We start from the raw sequence: 18,320 nt of genomic DNA on the forward strand, positions 1-18,320 counted from the left end.
ACAGGGATTTGCACCAAGATCATATGCCTCCTTGAGATAGGCGTAACAAGAAGAACTGCTTTCTTTTCTCATCGTTTTGTTTTTACTTTGCATTAGTGCTGCATTGTGAGGGAAGGGTTGTGAGTAGGTGTTCCTCCTTTCCAAAGACGTATTATTGTTAAAGGGTAATTCCTTGTTCAAATAGCACACATTAATCCAGATTGATTTGAGTGAAGTTAGTACTTTTTATTCACCACATTATTATGATCATTTCACTTGTTTTTGATTTTTCGTAAAGCAAATTTTTAGGAAAAGTGAACAGCCGACACGTGTTTCGCCCTATGTGGCTGATAGAGCCAGGGCTTTCTCAAGGCTAGTCTTTATATTCTAACATCATGGTATCAGCGATGAGTCTGTACGTTTTCAAATTAATAGTAGGACATTGTGATTAAAATCCAATTCTTTGTGGTCATGAGAAGAGTAGTCTCTAATCGGGTCCTAAGATAATTCCTCAGTGCATTGTACAGCACACATACAAAGGAGAAAAGTCCAAAGGATAGTTTTTAACTCCCAGGGTCATCTTTCAGTGCAAAAATATTCCCTACAGAACGCACACAACCTTGCACTGTAGTGCAAGAATGTGTGTTGGAGTATTGGCTGCATAATATGCGCCAGCGCAGAGAGAGAGGAAAACAGTGTCCCTTCATGCAATACATCGCAACATATTTAGGTGCAGTGCGGTGCTGTGCTGCGATGCATTCATTTCTTTGTAAATATGTGCCTAAATTCCAGAAGATATGGGGGCATCTCAGAAATGAACATTTAGGCCCAGATTTACTTAACACTTTGCACCGAGTTTGTGTTACTTTTGTAATACATTACAAACCTGGAGAAAGTGTTGGGGTGGTACTTATTTTCCAATGCAAATCAGGAAATAACACTCCAACTTCATAACCAACTTTGGAACTCTATTCATGTGACATGCACAAGTGGGTTGAGCATTGTGAGCAACCCACATAACAGAGCCATACAAAGTAGAAATTCAGATATTATCTGTAATCCAGTGAAGTGTCACTGGCATAAATGCCACAGCCGCCAAATGCAGAATATTGCAAAAACGTAAATCAAAAGAATTTCCATTTTGTGCAGACTTGTTTCTATGAAACCACAATTGTACTACCCTCGGCTGAACGGAAGTGCACTAAATAATCGTATACATTGAGCAGATTAATTTAAATTTAAAACTGACTGACTCTCTCACCTTATTATACAAAATCATTCATATTTATTCACATAAAAAGAAATAATGATAAAAACAATGAAGTCTATCTTTCATGTGTCATATATTATACACAGATTACAAACATGCACCCATAAACAATTTTTATGACATGACGTCTTTGTAGTTCATTATTCTCTAATGCATCTATAGTTCACTTAAAATCATTGTCATACACAAAGTGTTTTCAATCCAAAGGAATACATTAAAATACTCAAAAGATTCTGTCATCTTGTTTACAATCAAAATAGAACACATTAAAGACTCAAGCAAATTCTGTCAAAACACATTAAAAAACTCAAGAAGATTCTATCGAGACAGCGTTTCAGTAACACTTGGGATGGTTCACACCACCTTTTTCAGGACAACTTTTTTATTAAAAATCATGCACAGATTCTGGGAGACAGAGAAATATGAATAATGAAATCAGTCTAGATAACTGCACACAATTACAGCTTCCAACTATATCGTATTTTAGTGCAAACCATTAGCCTAAATGGGTCACTACCCACCTTTTGTGCAGTCATGCAAATGAATTAAGATGACACTTTAATGGGCTAGGGTATATGGTCATTCCTATACTACCCTCCCTGGATCCTGAAAGATGGGTCCTTTGGATTGAACAAGTCCACCCTTTATAGGCTGTTTACCTTATTCTTCCTCCCATTAGTCATTGTTTTTATCAAAAGACCATGCCGTGCAGGAACCTGTGCATGCACACAGGGGGCACATGTTATGCACCCCTGTGTGCATCAACATGCAGTTGAGGCACAGGGGGGCCTGCAGGGCCCCCTTTGTTTCCGCTCCTCCAAGAGTGCAGATTCCCACTGTGTGCTAATTAACAACTAGAGTACTTACCTTTGTATCTATGACAATAGTTTGGCACACCTAACACTATTGTGATGCAATAAAATCTGTAAAACCTAATGCATTTCCTTTATTAATGAAAAACATGAGGGAGCCCAAACTAATGTTTATAAGCCAAAATAACCACTGACATTCACCAGTGATAGTTTAGTGAACTAACTACAACTTACAGACCTGCCATGCACTGCTTATGAGCTCACATATTACAATACTCATGACTTGTGAAATTACATCATTGATGACATCACTGATGACACAGGAATGTGAGGAACAAAGACAGTTAATTGAATGCTTCAGTTTCAAAGACTTTGAATCTAGCAGCTTGAGAAGGAAATCAAGCCTTATGGCCAGTCAACCACGATGCAGGGACCATTTTTGAAGATACAGTCATCGCTGATCTTAAAAAAGTAAGAAGAAAGCACAGAAGCTACCAACTAAAAAGGAGAAAGAATGAGCAATGCTTACACACAGATTATCCAATCATGAAGCTATCTAAGAAATGAGGCAATGTAGTGCTCGTCATGAAAACAATGTCTAGAACAATCAATGTAGCAATAAGAAGATAGAGAATGCTATGAACTGTTTACTTTTGCTAGGTACAGTCAAGTAATCAAAAATTACACACATCCAGCTGTATGGTACAGTCAAGGTTCCATTTAACGTGAAGTATGGTATCAGTACTTAAAGAAGGAAGACTCAGCATTACCTACAGTATAGTTTTTGGCCACAGTACTTAAGATTGCAAAAGATTATGGGACTACCCATAGTTTATTTAATTGAAAGTTTGTAAAAGTAACTTTGTAGTATGTAGACAATTTTTTATAGCCAAATGTTTTGATCTTTGACATCAAACATATGAGAACATTTCTTTTCAGTAGATTCTCTACCACTAGACAAATGGCACTCTAGGGCACATGCCAATCTCCAAGCTATGATAAATTACTAATGGGATGGTGGGAGGAGCAAGCAGTATGGAGGACTGATGCCAATATGAAGAATACTGAACATGTGGTTTCATCACCATTTTATTCGATGATTTGTTCATGAAATAGGCAAACAAAGTGCTAGCAAAGAAGGTAATCAAACTGCTTTATATTAACAGTTTAAATCTACTATTCATAGGTTAATTTGACACTGAAAAAGATAGTCAAGGAGAATTTAATCAGAACTACTCCTTTTGTACATAAACAGCAGACAACAATGCATGCCTTCAGTGTGCTTCCAACCAGTTTGAAATGGGGCATCCCTAAGGATAGTTGACCCACCTAAAATGCATCTGCAACGCATCAGAAAGTTATATGAGAGAAAATGAGCTTGCATTAAACAGTTTTAAAAGAGAGAGGATATCCTGAATATGTATTGGAAAAGGAAGCCAAAAAGTAGATTTAGGAGAAAAAGATTGAGCTGCTAATTAGCAAACCGAACAAAGGAAAAGAAAGACAAGCTCCCACTCATATGGTAATGGATTATTACATAGAAGCTAAACAGATAAAATACATGATTAAGAAGCACTGGTGTGTATTGCATTTTGATGATACCTTGAAAGGGAGAAAATATAATTTTGCTCAGAGTACTTACAGGAGAGCGTGTTTATCGAAGTATGAATTAGTGCATAGTCATATGAGAGGCAGTATGAACTAGGATTGAGTGTCAAGTTAAAGTGGGTTTGTGACACAAAATTGAATGTTGCCTTTATTTTAAATGTAATTAATCTTTGTCCCATAATTTTCATTGATTAATATTCCCATATTTCTCACATACACACACACACACGCATGCATGCATGCATGCACACACACACACATCCACACACATATATATGGCGGTCACCTCTAGGTAGTTATAGTTAGGACCTATTTTCCATTGGAAGAGCGTTTTTTCATTTGTCAATAACTTTGGCGTCATATGAAGAATCCTCGCGAACTTTTCAAAACTAGTTTGATGCTCACTTCAGCTGCTGTCTTGAAAGTTTCATGGTGATCCATCAAGCGGGGGCAGAGAAAAAGAGGGGGTCCCAAAACACATTTTCCCCATGTTAATGCCCAACGAGATTTTAGACGCAACTACAGCCCGAACCGCTCAACGGAATTACACCAGATTTGGCAGAAACGTAGCTGTTCTCCAGAAAGTGAGATTGTCAATTAGCATAAATCCATTCAGTAGGTTTTTGAGATATTAAAAGAAAATACTATTTGTATACATAGGGACGCGAAGGCTTCGCAAACACTCCTGATCTCGTGCTGAGATCTGATTGACTGCCAACACTTCAAACCAGGAAGTGTTGGCAGCCATCTTGGGATTTGGCTTCAGGCCGGTCACAAAATATTCTTTTTTAAAGAGAAAGGGGCAGGGTAGGAATACCCTGATTCCCTAGGCCTCTTGGGGGTCTTCTGCAGGGGAAAAAAAAAAAAAAAATTGTCAGGAGCCACGCTGCATTGTGGGTCCAGCCAAAAAGAAAAAAAAAGAAGAAAGAAGTGTTGGTCCAAGCACTTCTCTAATAATTAGCCCCGGGTGGGCCATGTCCTGGGGGCATGCTGGCTGATATAAAATGAAAGGAAGGGGCGCATGGGGCCCCCTCCTTGAACATTTATATGCCCCAGGGATCACCACCTCCCTAGGGCCTATGCTATTTAGCGGTGGCCACACAGGCCCCCCCAGCCCCCGGGGACCACCACCCCCCCAGGGCTTATGGGAGATAAATCAGTGGGGCCTCGCAGACCCCCAGAGGCTTTTTTCTTTGCTATTTTCTAAATTCTAGTTTGAAAATGGGAGGGGCTGCGTGGCCCCCCTCCCGGGCCATTCTTGGCCCCAGGGACTGTCTGCTCCCTGGGACAGGCCCTACTACATCAAATGAGGAGGCCACGCAGCTCCCCTACTGGAGCCAATAATGGCCCTGGGGACCGCCACTCCCCTGGCTGGCTCCAGCTATGTCCCGGGGTGCCCCACCAGGGACATAGTGGTTTGTTGTGGTTTGGTGGGAGCTTTAAGAGTTTCCGCCAAGCCACAGCAAACACTCCACTTTCAGCAAGCGAGAGCAGGGAAAATGCTCTCGCCTGCTGGAAGCAGAGCATTTATTTGTTTCCCTGCCCGCTGTCAAGTGAGCAGGGAAACAGATGACTTGCTTTCATACACACAAAGCTGCATGTTTAGCAGCTCCCTATGTGTGAAAGCAATGCTGGGTCCTGCAGGAGGCAGGGAGCCAGCAGGGACTGTGGGGGTCTTCAGTCTCCCCGCAGTCCCAGTGCAGACTGGGGGCACCCAGAGGACCTTGACCAGGCCCTAGGGCATGTTGTCCCCGGGGCCAAAATCGGCACAGGGAGGAGCCTCCCTTCCCCATTTGGTAATTGCCGGGCCCTGAAGGAAGGGGTCCTGGATTGAAATCAGCTGGGGGAATGGTCATTGGGGGCCAAGAACTCCTATTGTTGTGACAAGTAAGTCCCCCACAGTCAGACTGCTGAGATGTCCGAGACCTTGCCCCATTTCTCAACCACATCGGCACAGGGGCCTCCTGGCATGCTATTGGCTGAGGGATGAGCTCCCCTTGGCTGAGGGTTGTTGTGGGCGAAGAACCCCTATTGTTACAACAAGTAAGTCCCCTACAGTCGGATTGCTAAGACGTTGTCAGAAGGCTGTACCCTTTTTCAACCACTCTGCAAGAGGGCCTTTTTGCGCACTACTGGTTGGGGGATGAACCCCCCTTGGCTTCTGAGGGTTTCCTGGCTGCTGGTGAGCTCCCCTCAAGTCTCGTTGCGCTCCCCGCATGCATAAATTGGCAGGACAAGCATGCCAATGGAAAATAAATTCTGCTCCATTGTGGACTGCAGAGCTTATCGGCAACTCCACGTTCTCCACGGAATGCAGAGTTGCCGAATTCCGCAAACTCCTGAGCGGAGCAGAATTTTAAACCCAAGCCTAGAAAGAACATAGGTAACAGGGACGTTAAAGTTAGGAAATTGAATTTGATAAACTTTAGAAATTCCCACAAAAAACAAAGGTTACAGGGGCTTTATAGTTCAGAAACAGAATTATAAAAACCTTAAAAATTCACTGGAAAAGACGCGTCTCTCCCCAACTCTTCCCAGTGCGACTGTCAATTCCTGAGCATCGACAGTCTACGTCAGATGGCATCCCTTCTCGTGACCGCAGATGCCATGGTCAAAGAACAGCCTCAGCTAAGACATAGAGGGACATATTCTCAAGAACGTGTGATAACCATTGCAAAAGTTACTTAACGCAACCCTCGACATCGCAGTCCATCGCGGGAAATTTACGCCGTGTTAACCAGGTATTCACAACACGGCAGTACCATGCGATAGTCACCAGATAACGCGTCAACTGACCACAATGAAATCATCACCACACTGCAAAAATGCGAAACGTGAACACAAAAAAAGCTGCGATGAGGCCAATTGCGATACAACATCAGCGAAAACCAGCTACAGGCCTGCAATTCACACGTGTCAGGCGGGAACAATCACCATAAAAGTAGAAAAAAACTAACAAACAAATGCCAAACACCAGCCAAGCACAATGGATGTTGCCGGAGCAAGTACAGAGGAGAACCAGAACCCCACAAGCCCCCCGGAGGACCTGCCTGGGACCTCGGTGTCAGGGAAGACCAAGGAGAAGAAGAGTAGGAAGAAGCGCTTCAATCCGCAGGAAAACAGGATCCTAATAACGGAGGTGGTCGAACACCATCAACTACTGTTCGTCACCTCCACTTTGTCATTGGCAACAAAAAATTGACTATGGCAGTCCATCATGGCCAAGGTGAATGCAGTCGGAGTGCTGAAGAGGACAATGGAAGAGGTCAAGGGGCGCTGGAATGACGTCAAGTGAAAAACCAAGCTGAAACTCGCCAACAACCGGAAGGCAGCAATGCAGACTGGAGGTGGCAGTCCTGCGCCACAGGAGGAGCTGGACGACATGGAGGAAATGGTGTCCACAGTCATCAGCAAGGAGACTGTGGCTGGAGTCGGGGGACCTGACAATGCTCAACTGGACCGGACACAACAGCACCAGGCTGAGTGACAACCAGGGACTGGGGGACGGGGCGAGATGGGCACAATGGCATACATGCACAAGTAAGCACAGCACATCTGCGGACAAACCATAACCCAGACCCCAACTCCCACCAAGAGAACAATGTACCCAAGTATTCTACATGTCAGCACTGTACAAGCACAGAAGTCAAAGGCAAACCGCATGAAAGGGATAAGGGGCAGCAAAACAGAGCAGCAGGGGCCACCCCCCAATGCAGCATACACACATAACATGCAGTGCACATCAACACTGACAACAAAGTGGCACAAACTCCAACATGTCCACATCAGAACACAGGACACAACTGATGCCGACTGGGTGTAGACACTGGCCAATCACAAGTGGCATTGCAGGGAAATCTGAGTTTATATTGCACAAGTACAAACACACAACCTTAATGTTGTCGAAATGTCCACTGTCCTGCAGCAAATGGGCAGCCCTTCCGAAACAGCCACGATGTACACAGTCATGCAGTCTGTATGTCAACATGTACAATGCGACAACACACATGTGAACACATTGTTAAACTGCATCTCCCATTCACATTTCAGAGGGACAATCAACACCTCCTGCAGAGCAGCCCGAACCTCTCTTCTCTGATGACGAAGAGGACCACCACAGCTTCAACTCCGACGCCCTCCAAGAGTTCATTAACAGTCTCTGCAGCCCACCTCCAGGAGCAGGGCAGCCTAGCTGAAATGAGGACACCCCAACCACTGCACAGACCACATAGCAGGCAGCACCCACCACTATGGCTGCCTCTCAGGACCCCCACGAAGAACACATGGCCTTCCAACGCCATGTGTTAGGATGCCAGGAGCAGCTGGCTGAACAGGTGCGGGCAGGCTTCGACCGCATGTCAGACAAACTAGATGCCATACGTGGGTGTCTAAGTCCCATCAGGGACCACTCACGGTCCCTAACGGACACCGACAGTCCACTCCATGCCCTCCAATGAACCATGGCTGACATCGCTAGAGTCCTGACTGTGCGACAAGAACAACTGTCTAGTCAGGATGGCTCCAGCGAGCTCGCCCAGGAGTTGGAACTCATGCGGAGGATCATGGAGACCATGGAGCGGGCCAATGCGAAAAGAGTGGCTGCCACAGCTGCACACCAGCGAGAGGTAGCTGGGTTCCACAATGACCTCAAAACCATCCTCATGGCATTGCTGCCACAAGACCTGGCGCCGATGCATGCTGCTGCTACCACTACATCCAAATCTCCGCCCCCTGAAGTGTCAGTGACACACAGTGCTGCAGACATTCCACCTCCGGCCCCTGAGGTGTCACTGCCACACAGTGCTGGAGAAAGGCCAGCACCACCCACACGTGAGGCACATGAAACAGCAGAGGACGAAGATGTGGATGAAACCGCCTTACTGGTACGGAGAAAACTGCAGCATTCATCTCCGCCATATGGCCGGTTTCAGCTTGGTTCTGTCCTCTGCATCATCACCTTCCACTGTCCCCTGATACACTCTGCGACACTCAACTTGGACTCGCAATGGACTGCCATATTCTGTTTGATCGCCAATAACACAGCTAACAGCCTGTGGACTGAACTCTTACACTTCCTTTGGACTTGTCATTCCCGGAATTACTCTGGCTGGCCCTCCACAGGCCAACATTTGGAAGTGGGGTTTGCATGGCCCTGTACTGCTCCAGATGCAACACTCCACTGAATGTGCATTAAACATTCCGAATCACAAAGATGTGTCATCTCTATGGTCTTTCAAGTGTGGTATTATGGATGAATGTAGGGTCAGTGAATTCCTCTTACGTCCATGTGGCTCATGTCGTTGGACTTGGGTCACAGGGTGACACATTGCCGATTGTCGTCCGGGTGGAGCCGATGCAACAGCAGCCAGCCCACTATGCTTACGCTCCAGGGGAGGACAACAATGCCACATGTGCCAGGACTCCCCTGTAGTGATCTGCTGCTCACAGGTCTAGTTGTCAGCATGCCACAGCCACTCCCTCACGGCTGGTTTACACCCACACCACACCCATCCAGCACACGCGTCACAGCAAATGTGACCCTGCCAATAAATAGGGCCGGGCGCACATGCACAACGCCCGTTCCAACCTCTCTCGGGGTGTATCCGTGTGGTGTGCATGAAGGCATGGGGCCCTGGGACCTGTGACATCACATTCCGCAGGCCCGGAGGTGACATGATGGCCTCCGCACCACGATACCCAATCATAGAGGGTCCATGACTAGCGGGACACAGACTTGGTGGCACCGGATACACTGTGGCCGGCACGGGCCCATCGCCACAGGATGGTGACATTCGGTGCACTGAGGTAGGGACACCTTAAGTGCTGAGCGGGTGTGCAGCCTGCGATGATGCCCCATCCCGGTGGTCCGGACGGCTCAGGTTTTGTGTGCCCTTCTGGACCGCTGTGTAGGCCTGAGCCAGCGGGCAGCGCGGGCCTACCGCCACGTGGCGTCGCCTCCTGGATAACAGAGTTAGTGGCACCATTGAGGCTGAGCGGGTGTGCAGCCTGCGATGAGACCGGGTGCACTGGTATGTCCTCTGCCATGGAGTGATCAAGACCCAGCACCAAATGTGAGACCTGGTGGGCTGCGGAGCAGGGCTGCATGATGTGGAGGGTGCCATGCCTGTGGGCCCCGGGCTTGTGGCTTGCAGTGGCATGTGGTGAGAACTATTTTCTACACGCCGGTGGCGGAAGGTGAGCAGTGAGGCCTGGGTGCGCAGCGGTGGGCATGCACCACTGGGTGGCGGGAGGGGCTGGGGTGCAGCTGCCTGGGTGCGCAGAGGTGGGCATGCACCGCTGGGTGGCGGGAGGGGCTGGGGTGCAGCTGCGTCAGTGCGCAGGGACGGGCATGCACTGCTGGGTGGCGGTTGGGGCTGGGGTGCAGCTGCCTGGGTGCACAGGGGCGGACAGGCAATGATGTTGTGTGCAATTGTATGTACTGTGCCATTCATGTGTCTGGACTCTGTTACAGATGACGGGTCTGTCTCAGATGTGGGACCTGGTGAACTGCACTACATGCCGGCACGTGGTTGGTGACACACCGGTGGCAGCAGGTGAGCAGTGTGGCTTGGGTGTGCAGTGTCGGCACTCTCTCTCCCTGTCCCTCTCTTCTTTTCTCTATCTCTCTCTCTCCCTCTCTGTCTGTCTATCTCTCTCCCCCTCTCTGTCCGTCTGTCTCTCTCTCCCCCTCTCTGTCTGTCTATCTCTCTCTTTCTCTCTCTCTCCATCACTCTCTCTCTGTCCCTTGATGTGCGCAGGACACACCTTCTCATAATGATTTTTGTCTTGCAGGCTGTGACCTACGGATTGTCCCGCGGGGAGCCGCCATGTGTCTTCATTCCTGTTCTGTGTTTATTTTAATAAATTATCATTTGTTGCTTCGAAGGTGAATGTGTGATGCTCATTTTTGTGACGACACATGCATGTCACCAGATGTGATTGTGCGACATCATGCGGGTTATTTGGTACATGATTCGGTGTTGTTGATGTGGCATGTCTTTTGCCGGGGGGGGCGGAGAGGGGGGGTCTCGGGGCTGGTGGCAGTGGTTGTTGTGGCCCTCTTGGGTGTCCGGCACGCATGTTCAGTGGCTCCATGCAATCTGTTGTTCTTCAGGTGTGGCTCTGGCCTGGGCTATCTTTTCTGGTGCCGGTTGTAGTCCGACTTTGCACCAGGTCGGAGCAGGTGTTAGTTTCCTGGTGCTAACGCAGATCAGGCTGGTCATTGAGAATGTTGTGTAGTGGTGTTGATGCGGCTTTTTGCATGGGAACGCCTACTCTGGATCTCATTAGCGATAGTTGCCGGGGTCATCTGTGGCGATGTTTTTTGCAGATGCTTTCACAGGAAAACTGGTGATATCGGCTGTTAACACAAGCTTGTTAAGAGGAGATAAATTTATCACAACTTTGGCTGTGCTAAAGTGCCGTTAACTCGGCGATAGCTCCTTGAGAATAAGGGTGGGCGTAGTGCTCTGCTCTGCCCACGGAGTGTACGTAGTGCTGCCTGCTTCGTGGTCCACGAAGTAGGCGTAGCAGGCAGCACTACGCACACGGCGCGGTGGAGCAGAGCTGCCCGCCACCCGCCTCCCGCCTGCCCTCATTTTAAAATAATTTAAAGTATTTTAAAGTAAGAAAATGCCTTACCTGAGGTGCGGCGTCCCGGGGCTCCCTCTTCCTGGTTCAGCGGCAACTTCTTCCTCACAAATGCGCATGCGCGAACACCCGCGCATGCGCATTTCTCGTGAGAAATGCGCATGCGCATTTGTGAGGAAGAAGTTGCGGTTGAACCAGGAAGAGGGAGCCCCGGGACGCCGCACCTCAGGTAAGGTATTTTCTTACTTTAAAATACTTTAAATTATTTAAAAATGAGGGCGGGCGGGAGGCGGGCGGCGCGTAGTGGGGCTAAGCGGAGTGCGCGAGTGTGCGTAGATTTGGCCACACTATGCAATGCTCCACGTAGCCCCACTACGCCCACTACGCCCAGGGTTACTTGAGAATATGGCCCAGAGTTACATGGCTGCGAAGTTCCTCCAGTCATCCTCACTCCCGGCAAAACATCACCCCCTGTCGTCCAGGTCTAATGGCAACCACATCATTGTCATGTGCATCACCCAATCCAGCGAAGGAGCAAATCATCACCAGGGTGGAGCCTTGCACCTGCAAAACACTAAGAGACCGAGGCACTCCTATTAAAGTGGGAGATTAAGTATCCAGGGTCTATCTGACAGCCCCTGGGTCCTGTTGGCAAGCACACTGACCAATAAGCCACCTACCCAGGCAGTTGCACAAACAATATCGTCGGATCCTGTCAGTGATCCTGCAGAGGCCCACAAGCAGCCCTGCGCAGTCCACGCGGTATTGTGGCAGCCCCGCATAAGGGCCTCAAGGACATTCCTGCACCCAGGGATCCTGGCACGAGAGATGGCCTGGAAGAGGTTCCACCGACAAGGTATCAGGAGGCACCAGGGATTTGGAGGGTAACGTCCTAAGCATCATCTACGCCATTCTAGTCCTGGCAGATTGGTCATCATTGTGCCCAGGTGCCCTCAAGAGAAGACCCAGTAGCGGGACTCCACTGACGTTCCTGATGCACCATGTTTGAGTTTGACATCACCAGCATCACCGCAAGAGCACACATGTCCATCCAACAGTGTGTAAGTGGACATTAATCTGACGGACAGGCTGCTAAAGAATCCGGACTCCACCGACACATCGTTCATTCCCAGTAGTAGCTGGTTAAATTATGGACATGTGCCGAGATGCCCGGGTGCTCCCAGCTGCGCCTGTCCACTCTTGTCCTGCGGACTGTCTCACAAGACCGAGAGACTGAGGGGTGTCTTATGTGCATAGTTTGTTTTCATAGGTTGGACTTTGTTTTGTTTTAATAAATTTTGGAAGGAATGTAGTGTCATGATGGGCATGTTCTAGTGTCTCAGCGGGCACTTGTATTCCCGGCCACTCCCCCGAGGGCTCGACACATCCATCCACCACAGGCGTCAAGAGTGGCAGGACCCTGCAAATAAAAGGGCCCGAGTATACATGCTCGTGGCCAGTTAACCAACCATACTTCATGTGTCTGTATGCATTAGTTTAGTAGCATGTGGGCCTAGGGCCCACAACTCTACACAAGAGACTCTGCAGGGCCCAGTGGTATGCATATGTAATGCAGCACATGAGAACCCAGTCTAAGCATCATGTGCAACAGGTATGCTTTGTACCCTGTGAGGTACCATGTATAGGCTCTGAAGAAATGAATGCACAACTTTGTTCCGACAATGAATACAGAAGGCACAGCACATCCGTACTTCAGATTTATCCATCTATTTAAATTTAGGAAGCACTTTTATCCAAAACGCTGATATTAAAACACAGTTCAAAGTATTTTTTTAATGAAACATCACAGGAAAACACTTAGGACCTGATTCACAACGGTAAACTTACACTTTTGTGTAAGTTTGCTCTTTACTATTTTTTTGTATTCACAAACTGCTTGGCCTGTACTATCTTTTAATGTTCGGAGTTCTCCACCCAGACTGCAGAGTCTCCACAGTCGTAAGCTTACCATTAACGCGTAGTTTGTGAATACCAAAAAAAGAGTAAACTTACACTGCAGTGTAAGTTTACCTTTGTGCATCAGACCGCAGTGACTCTGCATTAACGTGAAAAAGTTAGACCGACGAGGTACCGTGTAAGACATCTTTCACACAGAGACAACTAGTAACTGGTTCCGCATCTTGGGGGTCTAAAAGGGAGAAGGACCCTCGAAACGGGAGGGTAGCAGAAGAGATAAATACCCTCACCCTCGCATCAAACGCCGACTGCTGACATATTGTAACATACGTAGATTTTCATTAAATAACACCAAAGTGCAAATTCAATTAAATCAATCACTTCAAATCAACATCCAGTAGAGTACATTTCGACAATGCAAACAGAAGCTTCTATTAAATGCAGCATTTCCTAGGTTCCTCCTGAGTTTGCTATAGTTAGGAAACCGATTTTTGGGGTGAAGGGAGTTGCAGTCATCCACAAAGTGAGTGACAACGTTTGCATCGATCTACAGTTTATGAGAACACATCCAAAATGTGCCGATCGCAGCTGTTTGGTGTTGGGTTTAAGCTAATTTAAAAGGAAGGTGACCTGCATGTGCTATGTGAATATTAATTAGGTTATGTTTCTGGGCATTACCCCTTTTGTGGAGGGCTGCTCTTGTTAACGCATCATCGCACATAAGTTTTCCAGTCTACTTATCTTGAAATCCGAAATTAGACGGACAATACAAGTGACCTTGAGAAAATTGATTCAGATAAAATCTATACAGCCCAATATACGTTGAACATCATTGTGAAGTTAAAAACATCAAATAAACCCTTTGGACAGATCGCATAAAATGTCTGATTGGTGCGTTTTTATTAGTTCATCGAAATCTGAACTGAGGTGGTATTTGCATCATATTACAGTGCGCTGTTTTGGAGCTGACAAGACTATTTTGTGGCATCAAAACTCAATGTTATTATAAACAAGTTGAAGATAAACAGACGAATATGAGCATTCAGCCATCACAAATCCGCAGTGAAAGAATTTCAAACAAATGGCCCTCTGATATGGATTTGGGAGGAAAATGGACTGTTCGTACAGATTAATTTTACAATTAAAGCGGTAATGCGGCATGCCGTAGTACTGCACCTGGTTTTCTGAGGATACATTTCACCTGGTAAAACCTAGGTGGAATCTGTCACTAGAAAATGGCAAGGAATTAGCACATTACCAGAGAAAATTTGTACAGCAAAACCGATTTCCACAATGTTTCTCTAGTCCACAGGGAACAAATTGGAATGGCGCAGTAATACCATCTACTTAAGATCCCCATGGTATTGGAATTCCCAGACCCAATTATACGGCATCAAGAGTTACCCGTGATGCCCAACTTCCACAATGAGAGCCATTGTACATTGGCACAATTAACATTTTTTAACTCAGTGAAAATATTTACCTCTGTTGAAACCCCATTCAGTACACCCTGGTGCACCCCGATACCTGTTATTAAAAATGGTCTCTAAAGCTGAGCACGTGTTTTTTTTAATTGTGCAAGCTTCACATTTCAACTAGATTCAAACACAAAAAATACATTTGCACACCCAATAGAGAGTTTCATTGGTAATAAACTTGTTTAGGTGTTTAGTGCCCTGACTACAAGTTATGTTGAGTTAAAATAACGAATGTTTATAGGTGTTAATTTCGTTGTACATAATCATGAGATGCTAGGATTTTTCTTTACTTGGTTTTACTGGGTGTGACAGATCCAAGCAAGATTTTTCCGGCTACTACTTCGGTGAGAAAAAACGCATGCCACTTGGGCTGCTGCGGACAGGCGCAACTTAAAGTCTTAACCTCCACGTCCCGCCAGAAATCTTCCCTCTTCCCTCTGATGCTTCTCCCAACCCCTTCCTTACCACACCCAACACACTTTCTACTGGCTCAGGCATACATTTACCACCTGCTTATAGAAAGTGGTAAATTCATGTGGTAAAAACGCATGGGATGCGAGATTCTTTGTGGTTTTACAACAGGGAAAATCTGTCCCACAAAGTAATTCCCCATTAGTTGCTTTTTCAGCAGCTACTAAAGATATTTTCTCTCTGTTGCCACAGTTAGGGTTACAGATTCATTTTCAGGTTTCACTTCTTCAAAGGATGGCTGGAATCAGGGCCGGACTGGGAACCAAAACCGGACCAGGCAAAGTGCTCGGCTGCCCCCTGGGGCTTGGGGTGCCACTGAGCTCTTTGCCAGGGCCGGTTTTCGGCAGATTTTGTTACAGGGCCGATTTTAAAGCTATGCTGCAAAAACGGCCCTGTAACAAAAACGGCCCCCAGGGACCCAAAACCGGCCCCCACCCATGCAGCGCACTGGGGGATTACCCCCGCTACGGCCAGTCCGGCCCTGTCTGGAATACTTCTAACAATTGGTTCACTGAAAACAGATTTAACAGGATATCCTCATAAAGCTACCACTGAATATACTGAGCTCATACTGAGTGCCACTGAGAAGGACAGAACAAAAGACTTGGCCAAAGATTAGAAAATTATCAGGACCATTGACTGGTAGAAGCAAACAGTCAGTTTATCAGCTCCAAAATTCATGTGGTCGGAAGATTGGGTTTTTTGAGCATCCAACAGGTGAATGAGTGGCTGAACGTTTAATAGAGCGCATTATCACAAATGCCAGACTCAATTCCTTTGGGGACAGGTCTCTTCATGTAGAGTGTTCATCTCTCTTCCACTCCCTACCCACCCATCTCAGACGGTAGAAATGTCTTGTCTCCCTTGGTGCTCTCAGAGCCTTTGGGGTGTAATTCCAAATTTGGAACCACAAGAAGAGTAAAGTCTTATCCTCAAATGTAGATTGTTGGTGTGACTGTGAATGATTAGCCTTGATTTAACCTCATTCTTGCTAAATTTATTAAATTTTTCGAACGAAGTATATTCAATATATGAGTATTGTTAAATCGAATAAAGAGTTGTGTCAGTTGAATACATATACATTCAAACATTACTGTATCAAAAATGCAAGAGACCAACCTTTGTTATAGTGAGAAACTTACAAATATAAATAAAAGGGAAACTGTTTGATATATGAACAATGTCTAAACCTAGAGAAGAAAACAACCAGGCACTGACCTTTATTTATATTATTACAGGACAGGAATAAATAATTATTCACACAACAAAGACAGCAACAGGTTGTAACAAAACAGAGAAAGGAAAAAATGAAAGAAGAGAAATAAAAACACATTGGAATAAGTAAAAAATACCTCATTTAACCATAGGAATGTGAAACAGCCTTATTTATTTCCCATGAAATTTTGTGAAATCCTTTAAACTTTTACATAATTATGAGAAATTACACTTTCCAAGTGATATGTGGTTTGTCTATATTGCACATTACTTTTGTTAACGAAGAGTGCACCTCACATACATAAGTCTTGGGCGGTACCAGCAGGAGAATGGTTCGAGCAGAAAGTATCTCTTTGCGACAGCCTTGTCCTTATGCTGGTACCATACAAGAATTTTAAGCAAGGTGCACCCACCGCTATCTTTAAAAATGTGAAATGTGCAGTTTTGAATAATCGAAAAAACAATAGGAGAGAAAGGGTTCAATTGCTTGGGGTACTCCTAGTACCCTGGAGCAAAATTAGACAAACAATAGAAGGAGTACACCCTTAAAGTGAAATTAATGCCTAGGGGATGGAGAGGTGCACTGGAAAGAAAGGCTTATCCTTTCTATTAGAAGACCCCTCACTCACCAACCTAGTTGGTGACATGCTTCATCATCGGGGTCCCACCCGGATAACCGAGTGTCATCCGGGTGTGCTGCGACACCTGACTACAGTGGAGCTGTTTTTTTTGTGTGGTGCAAGTGCATGAAGTGATTTAAAAGATCCGTCAGATTTAACTCACTATCAAAAATTGTTTAATCATGGAGCAACTGAACAATGTTAAAAAAGAATGGCGAGATACCGTGTAAGGTTAAATTGACCTAAGGTATCAAAAAAAGTGAGTGAAGTGAAAAAGTGGTGAAATAGGTCTACATGTTTCAACCTTGAGGGTAGTTATCCAGGTTTTCGTCAGGACCGATGCTAACCAGGGCGGTCTACACGCGCTAAGGTGTACCCTACCCTTGGCTAGAATTAAAAAGACCTCCTGTAATTTACAGTGGGGTAATCCTTGCTCGTAATTCTCAAGGGGAAATACCTGTTGGAAAAAAGAGAAGGAAACAATATATACATAACAAATTATGTTCTGTACTCAGCTTCGTTGCAAGATCTTCTCATTCGTCATCCAATAATATTTGTGACGTTGTTGTATGTGACTCAACTCACCAGTCATACTGATAAGTCACATGCAGTGAATATGTATCACCGTGCTTCGTTGTGTCTCACAAAGCGTAAACACTGAATCGGGCTTACATTCACCCGTGATCACTTCATGTATCCGAATGAAACACACAAGTGATATTTTGCACTCACAAGGAAAATACCGGGGTGCACATAAGGAAGTGACGAGTGGTCAGATGACTAGCACGGGTGCCATTCGTCCCACATGAGAACACACATAGCCAGTATCTGATTGCTACAGACAGCGGCGTTCTAAGTTACAATTATAAGTGCTCCACAGCATAGAATCACTCTCAGAGACATGCGTGCGTGAATAGAAAATCAGGGGCAAAACTGTGGGGAAGGTAAAAAAGGCCAGAAGGGCCAGCCTTACTCGTGTTGCGAAACAAAGGTGCCTCAAAGTTGTCGAGGTCACGTTGCCTGGTCCTACCACAATCTAAAGAGAGATGGATATGTGGTTTAAGTGAAGCGGCAGGCAGGAAACAAACAAGTACTGTGGTGCCCACCCACGACTATGGAAGGAACTTACTTGGTGGAGATAACGGGTCCGCTGTTACGCCTAAACACCGTGACCTGCAACCGCGTCTCGGCAATGGCCGAGGTACTGAAGGAATCGCGGACGGGAGTAAAATACTACCGGATAGGCGGCAAAAGGAAGCGGGAGAGCCAATCAGCGGTTACTTACTCCGGAATAAGAACCAATGGCTAACGTACATGGAAAAGGGAAAGTGACTCCCTCAAAGAGGAGCAACGTGATAGG

Source organism: Triturus cristatus, chromosome 10 (assembly GCF_964204655.1).
Source record: "Triturus cristatus chromosome 10, aTriCri1.1, whole genome shotgun sequence".
Lineage (NCBI taxonomy): Eukaryota > Metazoa > Chordata > Amphibia > Caudata > Salamandridae > Triturus > Triturus cristatus.